Source organism: Phragmites australis, chromosome 20 (genome assembly GCF_958298935.1).
Source record: "Phragmites australis chromosome 20, lpPhrAust1.1, whole genome shotgun sequence".
Lineage (NCBI taxonomy): Eukaryota > Viridiplantae > Streptophyta > Magnoliopsida > Poales > Poaceae > Phragmites > Phragmites australis.
In genome coordinates this window covers 286,076-297,179 of record NC_084940.1, presented here as the reverse complement: position 1 = coordinate 297,179, position 11,104 = coordinate 286,076, and positions in this window count along the sequence as shown.

The following is an 11,104-nucleotide window of genomic DNA, read 5'->3' as shown; positions in this document are numbered from 1 at the left end:
TGTTTTGCAATTAGTTTCTTAGCTTGTTAGCATCATCCGTTAGTTAGCTAGCTAGCTGTTCATTGGTTAAGCCTTATCACACGCACGGCTGTTAGTTTGTTAGGCTTTGTTATTAGATGCCTATTAAAGGAGGAGCCGTACCCTGTAATCGGTAAGCAATGAATAAACAAGGAAGTTCCTCCATGTAATCGGCTGCTTAGAGACTCTACGAAAGGGAGAGTATGCTGCCGCCATTTACCATACCGATCCAATCTACTAAGCCATCTCCACAGTCCACAACTCCTCTCCCCAAATTCTCTCCTCCCTACAACACTCTCCTTCGTAAGTGTCGTTCTACCACCCAAGTCGTCGCTCTCCGACGGATGTTTACCCTCTAGAAACCAATCCATATCAATGTTCAAATTGGATGTAGACTGGATCCACTTGCTGTACCCACTTCTCTCCTTTTTGCAAAGTTAGAAGTTCATTGACAGCAAACGAGCAATCTCTGGGCCGGGGTGCAGCCTAATATCTATCAAGGTGCAGCCTTGGGTCATAAGGAGATCGACAAAATCAGAAGAGCGTTTCTCTGGGCCGGGGACAGAACCTCGTCTGGTGGCCGCAGCTCTGTGGCTTGGGCGACTGTATGCAGGCCAGCCGAATTTGGTGGGCTGGGGCTCCAGGATCTTCATCGTGCAGACGTGGCGCTGCGTGCTCGATGGCTTTGGTGCCAACGCACAGATCCCTCTAGGCCGTGGGCGTCGTTGCACATTGATCATGAGAAAGAAGTTGTTCTGCTCTTCGACGCCTCGACCTATTTTGAGGTGGGCAATGGCCGGCTCACCCGCTTCTGGACTGATGCTTGGTTGGATGGCCGTTCCATCAAACGTCTCGCCCCTCAGCTATTTGAATGCATTGCTAAAAATGTTTCAAATACCAGAACAGTCCAGGACGCCCTTCCCAATCACAGGTGGATTAGGGATATCATTGGCCCGCTTTCGATATCAGCCATTTGCCAGTACCTCCAGTTATGGGTGTGCATTGACCCCGTTCGTCTGACCAACGATAAGGATAGGATCACCTGGAAATGTTCCTCCTCGGGGTTGTACACTGCGCGCTCTGCTTATCGGAGAATGTTTGAAGGATGTATTCGCTTCGGGGGTGCCACACTAATTCGGAAGGCTTGGGCTCCAGCTAAGGTTAAGTTCTTTGCGTGGCTTGCCCTTCATGGTAGGCTTTGGATCGCTGTCAGAAGGTTTCGACATGGCTTACAGAATAGCGACGCATGTGCACACTGCTTGCAAGAGTCGGAGACCATCGATCATCTATTTCTGCACTGCTCGTTTGCCAGACAGGTTTGGTGGCGGCTGTTGGGCATCTTGCCCCCTTATGCGGGTTTGTCCATCCTTGACTGGTGGTACCACCTCTGCGCCATGGATGCAGGCTCTGGCACAAAAGGCATCAGCTCTCTCACGCTATTGGTCTACTGGAGGATTTGGTTATCGCAGAACCGCATGGTGTTCAACAACGGCCAAATCTCACTGGACGCTCTAGTGGTTTCCATTAAGGAAGACATCAGGCTTTGGTGCAACGCAGGCGCACGACATCTGGCAGCCCTCAGAGACAGTCGGCAATCCTTGCAATGAGCTTTTGCCTTCGGCGGAACATCAGTCTATTTTTGTTGCTACTTCTTGTAATTGCTTTGTTCTAGATTTCCAATTTCCTCTCCTTCTATGTGGGTAGCGGCTAAGTTCCAGCTGCTGTTGTACTTGCATATTCATTTCTACCTTAATTCAAAAATGCGCAGCTCTCCTGCGTATTCGAGAAAAAAAAGCAAACGAGCAATCAGATGAATTGAAAGTTTCGGTGGCTCGGTGGTAAATAGCAATCATGATGGATGAATTCTAATTGTGTTACTACTTCAGAAGTTAACTATCAACTCTGTGATTTTATATCTAGAATTGCTGATGTTATTTGATACACTGTATTTCTGCATTCAAGAGAAAGAAAGAGAATAAAAAAATGCCACGCTATCATGAAATTATTTCTGCATTCAAGAGTCAGGATTTTGCTTGACTGTGTACAGTACAAAATAAGTTGCTTTCCAGGAAAGGGGATCGAGTGTGATCTCCTCCTCATGACTTTCTGACTAGAAAGTGTTGACCAATTTAGAAATGCAGATAGCATAGGAGATGAGAAATAGAATAACAGATTGTGTGCAGAAGCAGAATGTTTGCTCAACTTATTTCCAATAGAACATCGGGATCAAACCAACGAAACTTAGAGATACAAAAGGGATCTGGCAGACTGAATGCAATCGCTGGCCGGGCACACTCTTTTTTAGATACGGGGATGAGCCCCCTATTTTGATTAACAAAACCAGAAATTTAGAGGTCTTTTACACCATGTTCAAAAGCAGTAAACATAATAAGCAAAAATAACAGCTCGCCACACAGAACCCGTCGTAGGAAACTGTACCCTAGCGCAAGCAAACGAAACTACCAAAACGATAAGATGTCCTACACGCATTGCATCAAAATTGATACTGTTGTTGTCTCGGTTGCTTCCTCATCATCCTGTTGTTATTGTCTTCCGGCCAAAGCTCCACCCTGCTTGCTATCTCGCCCACTCTAAAATATCATGTCAAGAGAGTGATAGATCAAGCCTTCGAATGCAACGAGAAAATGTCGGTGATGCCACTATGCCAGTTCTAGATTGGGGTCACTCTTGGCAAGTAAAGCAAAGGGTATGACCACCATACTCTCCAGTATCCACATGGCCACATGCATGCTGTCCTAAATTGTAAGCAATAAAAATTATCTACTCTATGCAGATGTCATTTCATAACGTTGCAATCTCAGAATTGATTTTATGGCAAATCTCACAAACTCAACTGGAAAATGGATCATAATAATATAAAGCTATAACAGAATATCATGTCTAGAAAGGAGATACTACAGTGACGAACTAACTCCTCATGTGTTGTTTTATGGAACTGCATTTCTTTCATCAGCTATGTTGAACTGCTAATGGTGGAGTACAGAGGCATTGAATAAATTTATTCAAAGAAAGGTAAGGTACCAAAGAAAAGGGGGAAAACATCACTGCTGCAGGAACAAAAAGAAGACGTTTTGATTGGTTAGTCTGAAGAAGCGAGAGGTCGTACAGCGGGGCGACGAACGACGTCGAAGATTCCGGCGGTCCTCTAAGACTGCGGCTTGGAGCTGGAGGCGGAGGGGTTGAGGGAGGGGGCAGGAGGATCGGAAGGCGTCAATGTGCGGTCGTCCTTGTTCTTTTCCAGGCACTTCCGCAGCAGGCAGACTTCTTCTCATCTCTTCCTCTTCCAGCGTTGCCGCCTCCAATGCATGGGTCTCTCTCTCTACCTCTACGCGAGTACAGATCGAGTCTGAACTGAAGACGATGGGAAAGCGTGGAGGAAGAGCACGTCACGTCCCAGACAGAGTAATGTTAAGCGCATTCAACTGTGCGCCTTTGGGGCCTTGGGCTGGAATCACGGAACACGAAGAATACTCCTTAAGCGCTGCAGCACGTTCATGTTCGCCATGGTGTGTGTGGAACACGAAGAACGCGGCCCAGATGAGAAGAAGATTGATTGCGTTGATGCTATCATTTGGAATGTTGGACCAGATCCTCATCAACCCAACTGAAAGAAACTGCGATCATTTACAATTAATGTCTCCGTCGGCCGAGAGAAGGATGGGCGCGTTTTCTCAACTGCGATCCCATGACGCCTAGGAGTTGGAGTAGTAATGCTTTGTGCTTTACATAGGAGAAATGGTATGCGTACTTAAATTTTCCATTAACAGTTTACAAGAGGATGTGTCTTGCCGTGCTTCTTGTGATGAGGAAAATTACTCGCCATGAGTTAGGTGTTAAGTAGCATGCACTCAAGACTGATTCTTCCTCAAGTGTCACGACCTGGCTCTCCAGCCTTCTCGGCACGGCGTGGTGCACATCTCCTGAACCCATCTCGTGCATGCAGGATCTCCAACAACCTGACTGTTGCACCTAGCGCCAAGGCGCTCATCAGTAACACCTATATATGCGTGTGTAATCAATGAATACAATACGGCCGGATCCTTCACTCTTTTATGGTATCAATAGCCCCCATGCTGGAGCCGTAATCTCTTCCCTATGAGTTCTGCAACGCCACCTCCGCTGCCACTGCGCCATCCCTGTCTTCCTCGCCACCAAACACCCAGTCTCTTTAATTTCACACGCCATCCACACAATTAACATCAAGTCTGCTGCCTTTCACTTCACCTTGGACATCCAGGCCAACAACTACCACAGGTGGCGCACTCTTTTCCTCATTATTATCGGGCACTACTCCCTGCAATCCCATGTCACCAACGTCGAGCCATTCACCATGTCCCTGACTGGGTTCGCGGAAACCTCACTGTCTTGATGTGAATTTATGCTAATATCTCCGAGGAACTCCTGGATTTGGTCATAAAACAATCCGCGACTGCTTACGGCGTCTGGATTCATCTTCACTTCATATTCTCTAGGAATAAACCCAGCCATGTAGTTCACCTTGAAGTCGAGCTATGTGGGTTTAGCCAAGGTGATCTTTCCATCGCTACCTACTACCATGAACTCTAATCCCTTGCTACTGCCCTTGCCGACTGTGACCAGCCGGTCTCTAACATAGCTCTTGTACATCAGCTCATTCGTGGGTTGAACCCTAAATTCCAGGTCCTCCGACAACTCCTGCCCGCCCTGCCCAACTTCCTACCTTCCAGCAGGAGCGTGATCACCTCACCATGGAGGAACTCTCTCAGTCCAACTCCTCCACCATGATGCCCTACTCCACGCATATCACCACCGGCGGCAACCAAAGCTCCACCGACTCTTCCGCTCCATGTTTTGAATGTTCTGGCCCTACCTCTGATCATGGCCACGGTCACCACGGACGGGGCAGTGGATGATGTAATACCAGAAAATGCGAAAACTCAAATGTTGGGACCCACGAGGAGTGAGAATTTTTGACCTTTTGAACCGTTGCTCGGATGGACTATCAGAGACCGCGGGTGCATAAGATCTCATCGAGACGAATCTGTTTTGCTATCTAATGTCGTGTTTCGGCACTCGGTGAGTCCGTGACAAGCTTAATGAATCTAGACTATTGGTTAAAAAAGAGAGGATAAGGCTCTGGTGGGATCGGGTCTTCCACCCGATCTCGCCTCCCGTTCGCTTAACTGCCTCCAGTCCGCCTGACTCCCTACGCCTCCTATAACCCTACCCGTTGGCCGTCACTCTCGCCGCCTAGCTGCCGCCCCCGACCTTTGCCCTCGGCCGTTGTCAGTCGCCGGCCAGTGGGTTGCAGGGGGTGCAGAGGGGGCTGTGGGAGGGAGCTGGGAGGGCCAGTCGACCAGGAAGGTGAAAACAAGAAAGAAATAAGAAAGAGAAAGAAAGGAAAGAAAGAAGAAGGAAGAAGGAAGAAGAAGAAGGGAGGAAAGGGGAAAAAGGGAGGAGGAGGACTTCCACGAGTTCACCGATTTTCTTCGCTATTTTGTGGTTCTGCTCTAAAGGTGACTTTCTCGTAGTCCTTAGATGCTTGTAGGAGGTTGAAATTGGTCATCCACATCATCAATTGAGTGTGTTGTTAGTCCGGTTAGTGAGTAGCACGTCAATTCAATTTGAGGCTTAATCAGTGTCGATTTTGATTGTATGGTTAAATTGGAAGTTGTAGTTTTTGTCATAATCTTTCCTTTGGCGTTGGCGTTCTTTTTGGGTAAGCGGTTTAGGCGCCTTTGGCTAATTGGTATTGTTGTCCACCAAGGACTAGCCCGTGCGTTGTGTCTTGTTCTTCGGTCTTCGCCCGATCTAAAGGAGGATCCCACCCATCGTTGCGCTAGTCAAGCGCTAGATGCTTCTCCGTCTTTTTCGTTATCGCCTTCTATGCGGGGTTTTCGGGTGTAGGAGTGTGTCTCCTTTTGCTTTTATTGTTGCGATATTTTGATGCTAATTTTTGCACTTGTCAGGTGGTGTCGCTTCGGGACACAACTAGTTTTCGCCTTCATCACCGGTGAGGGCAAGTGAATATAGTGGATAGCTACGCTTTAGCTTGTTATTTAGTTACCTCCATCTTTTAATTGCCTCACTCACTAATAATTTATCAAATGAAATGTGAGAATGTTACTTACTTTCTGCCTTCTAAAGGTTTGATATTTTTCCTGAATTATGAGGTAAAGAAAGTGAGATATATCTTATTTTTTGCAGTTGCTCATATTCCTCGTATGTGTAGCATTAGGTATATATTTATATTGAAAGTTATGTCTTTCGATTATGGATGAGCTTGTTGCTTTACTATTTACTTTTCTGAAGTTTACTTGAATCTTGAATTAAGAAGTGAAGTAAACGAGATACGTCGCTTTGCAGTTGTTCTTTATCATATTATGAAATTCTTGAAGTATTATACATATCTTGGGAAATTATGTTATTAAAGATGCATCAAGTATGATATGCATATGCATATCATGTATTGGAAGTTTTGTCATCGTCTTATAGCTGTGATCGTACTAGTATAGCACCATATGTTGCCTGTGGAGGGATACGAGCATGCACGTTTGTCGGAGGATTAACTCATGTCGCAGGGATCCCGAGAGATCCCTTTTTAGAGATTCGACCGGAGGGATGATCCTGAATAAGTTCGTTGGAGAAATAAATGGGAATGAATGCAACGGCCGGTGGTGGGGGTGACGACCTAATGCAAGAAGAAGTAAATGCACCGGAATTTAGATAAGTTCGGGCCGCACGGGGGCGTAATACCCTACTCCTGTATGGATGCTATAACTGTCCTGAAGAAGTCCCTCAAGGATGTTGCTGGTTACAGGGATGTTGGCCTAACTATGAGCTTGAGACTCCTTATTCTTTGACTGGAACTGTGCTCAATCTTGCTCACAGTGTCTCTCTTACGCTGGTCTGGTTCGTCTTGGGGTTGGGGTTTTTCGCCGCTGTTGGTGTTGTCTCTCGTTGTTCTTCTTTGTTCCTTTGGATGGATCCTTGCTTCTGTGCCGCCGGCTGTTTTAAGTACTCGCCGGCCACGACATGCCCCAAACGGAAAGGAGGGGGCTCGAGTTCCGAGACGCCATGAATGGAAAGGGTGTCATCATTTCTTCTGGGTGAAGTGACCGGGGGTAGAAAATGCGTCGCACGCCAGGTCGCCCGTCACCATAAATGTCCTGGCAACGGGCGCCATGGAGAGGGCCCACCGGGAGCCGCAGAGCAACCCGGCGTGCCCGTCCTGTCTTGTTCCCCTGCCACAGCAGTGCAGCAGACGGAACGCCTTGATCCTCACGACGTTATCCCGAGACAAGCCGGATGGCACGGGACGGGACATGTGCAATTAATGACCCCACGCCTCTCTGCCAAAACGTGGCAGGAACTGACGCTGAGCGCGGCAGGAGCAGTTGGAGGTGTCAGGCCACGCACGCTCATTAAATGCGACATCGGACCTCTGGCTGGTTGACACCTCATCGGCAGGCCTCTCGGGGGCCTTTTTGAGTCGTCGAGGTACCGAGTGCTCGGGGGTACTGTTCACATCCCTGAGCACTCTCTCCCGAGAATGCCCATCCTTGTCCTCGGGGTGCCGGGTGCTCGGAGGTACTGTTCACCTCCCCGAGCACTCTCTCCCAAGCACTCTTGCACGAACCCTCGGGGAACCGAGTGCTCGGGGGCTGCCACGTGCAGCCCCGAGCACTCTTGTACGGATCTTCGGGGAACCGAGCGCTCGGGGGCTGTCGCACGCAGCCCTGAGCATTCTCTCCCGAAACTTAGCTCTTCTGATCGTCGGGGGACTAGGGTGCTCAGGGGTGACCGGGCACCTCCCCGAGCACTTTCTTCCCGGTACTCGGATTCCGTGGATCATCGGGGTACTGGGGTACTCGGGGGCCACCGACCATGGCCCCGAGCACCTTCTCCCGGGACTTGCCCTTTCCTCATCCCATAAGAGAGACCTCGCGGGATGGCGCCATGTGGCGGATGGCTGGCCTGGCCTCGCTATTCGGGGACCCCCGGTTCCTGATACACCGACAACGTTGATGTCTTTACTTTAATTACATCGATGATGTTCTTATATTGCGAGGAAGTTTGTAATACCAATTTGGATGGTACAACTACGGTGAATCATAGCTAGTGGATGATATCATGTGGTTGTTGTGATATTGTCAGGCTTAGTTATATTTTTTTTGCATATATTGTTAACAAGTGTAGCTTATTATCTTTGTTAAGATGAATGTTTAATCATCTGTAGCTAAATAGGTAAGCAATTCTCTTGCTGAGATTTTTTAATCTCACCATTACTAATTTTTTAGGTGTATCTTAAGATGGTGGCGAGCTTGCGGGATGAGTAACTGTACGTCGTTTGCACTTTCATATTTATCATTTGATTAAACTTGTTATGTTGTGAGTTGATGACTTCTAGCCCTGTTATGTATGTTTTGGCTCGTGGTAGCTTGGATGTATGATTGAGCCATATTTCTCGTTTGCTAGGTTGCTTATACTGTTAGTATGACATATATTTATCTCTCTTGTGGTGTTTGGTCAGTTATACCTCTTTTTACAGGGAAGGTGTTGCCAATTTTTTTTTAAAGTTCGTCGGCTCTTGTAGGTTGATTTTAATAGCACTCCATGCTTGTGGTGGTCTCTGGGGTGCTACAGATGAGGCAAGAGCGAACATGACATGTCTAATTCCAATGATGGTCGTGGTCAGCAGCAAGCCCCCTCGCCCTACTACTACAATGGCTTCTAGGGACCACTGGCGGGCGCATACTAGCGGGCGCCCTAGACTGCCACCACCGGCTCCAGCATCCTCGGCTCTCGTTCACCCGCTCCTTCACTGGCATAGGTGTATTCCGCTCTCCAGCAAGCATCTGTCATGCCTCCTTCCAATCTTGCACCCTCTTAGGATGTCAACGGGCTGGTTCAAGCATTGCAGACCGCATCGTTTGGCCAACCCCGCACGCTGACAAGTGGTACATGGACACAGGGGCCACTCAAAGTGTGGTGCGACATAACTGTAGCAAGTAATCAAATACATGTTAAAAGAGTCCGACATACATAACTTAAGTTTGGCAATACGAAGCAAACAAACCCTAAGGAAGAGAAGTTGATAGATTAACTAGTGAACAGAATGAGATAGTTTGGTGGTGGAAGGAAAACATTGGCCCGGTCAGCAACTGTAGTAATGGAACAATTCAAAAGCAGGTTGTTGATGAATATACATATACCTTGAGGTTCTTTCTTGATCTCATATATGTTATCCAGAGTGAGATTTAGCAAGGGTGAGTAATACGCAGGAAGCAAAACATATGTGGTACCGTCTGCTACCTACCTGTTTGGCTATGCTTGGCAACACCAAATGATGATTAATTGAAATGATAGCGTACGAATACTCTCTCGGTTACAAATAAATGTTATTTTAGATATTGATACAATCCTTAAAATACAACTTTAACTAGTACTTTTTATTATAATATATTAATCAAACATAGCAAAAATATTTTATTATAAAATTATTTTTAAGATAAATATACTTCTATCATTTTTAAATATTCAGACTCGATATATAAAAAAATAATATGTTGTCAAAGTTTAAAATGGTTGATTGTATGTAATCCAAAATAATACTTATTTATGATAAAAGAAAGTAATATTTTCATTCTATTATTCATTTTCTTGCACTTGTAGTTATAGTTGCATGATTGCAACTCTATTTTGGGAATAAACTAGATCTAAAACAAGACAGGCACAATAAGACAAAACGAAGATGTCTATCACAGAGGAACAGTACCATGATTCTAGCCTACTGTGAACAGTGGATTGAAAATAGATTATCCAGGCTTAGTACTACAGTAATAAACAGCAATGATACAGTACCTTATCTATAGTAAACTCCCTATAGCAGTCCTGTGAACAGCATCCGCGATAAGGGGTTTACTGTATATCACTGTAGCCATCTCGCATATTACTATCACGGTACTGTTCTCCGTATCTTTGCTTCAGGAAGTCAGAGATCCATTTCCGTGAAAGAGGCCACCGGTCTGTGAAGAGTAGTCCACACGTTTATATGTGAATCAACTTGCATGCACCTTACTCGATCGATCCATGGATGGGAAACTTCCATGGATGGATGCGCCATGATCAAATAGTGCTAATGAATTTTACTTATTGTCTGCTACGTACTCTACTCTAGGTCTCTATCAAAGCTAAGCTACAGTGTTAGTACTGGTCACCTAGCTAATTAGTAATCCTTTCCTGCTCATTTAATTATTTTCTACCTTGATTCTTTTTTAGCAGAAAATTTCTTCCGTGAATATAATAAATTAATATACAGTGGACTAGACCACCGTGCCTCCTTTTGGCTCGTCAACTATATAAGCTTGAAAGAAACTTGTCAACCTTAATTGCATTATTGGCTCGTGTGTGTATATAGTATATAGTTGGCATGCAATTCACCATGAATGCACTCACAAATTCAGATATGCTGCTACCATGACACAATCGATCACTTTACGACTTGGAGTCGTCGATCATGATATGCCTTTACATGAGTGACACGAATGGAACCTGATGATGTCGCGATCTGCCCTACCACGCATAAATTTATACCAGAACTAATATATTGTTACTTGTGTTTGCGAGTACTTAGTGGTAGTGCCACGGAAATTTCCTATGGCCTTTATATATGTTTTCTACGTCCACACCTTGTTGTTAGATCTGACCACATCGTATATTGCCCCTCTCCTAGCTAGCTATGTATGTAATTAACGCGGTGATTGTATTTACGCAACTCATTACGTGATTAATTGTCCACATCAAGCGGCGGCGATGTTAGTGTACTTACTGTATTAAATAGTGGGAATTACGTTGTGAACTGCGCTTGAACAATATGAAAACTATATATATAGTAACCAGGATATATATACTCACCGATAAATCAAGAGACCCAAAGCACAAAACACATGATTGTAACAAGGTCGTACAAATAGGTTATACATGAAATATTTTTCTATCAAAGTAAGGGTTTGTTTGTTTTTAATTATGATTTCAGGATTCTAATTTTAAAATCAAAATCGAAAATAAACAGATCGATTCTACA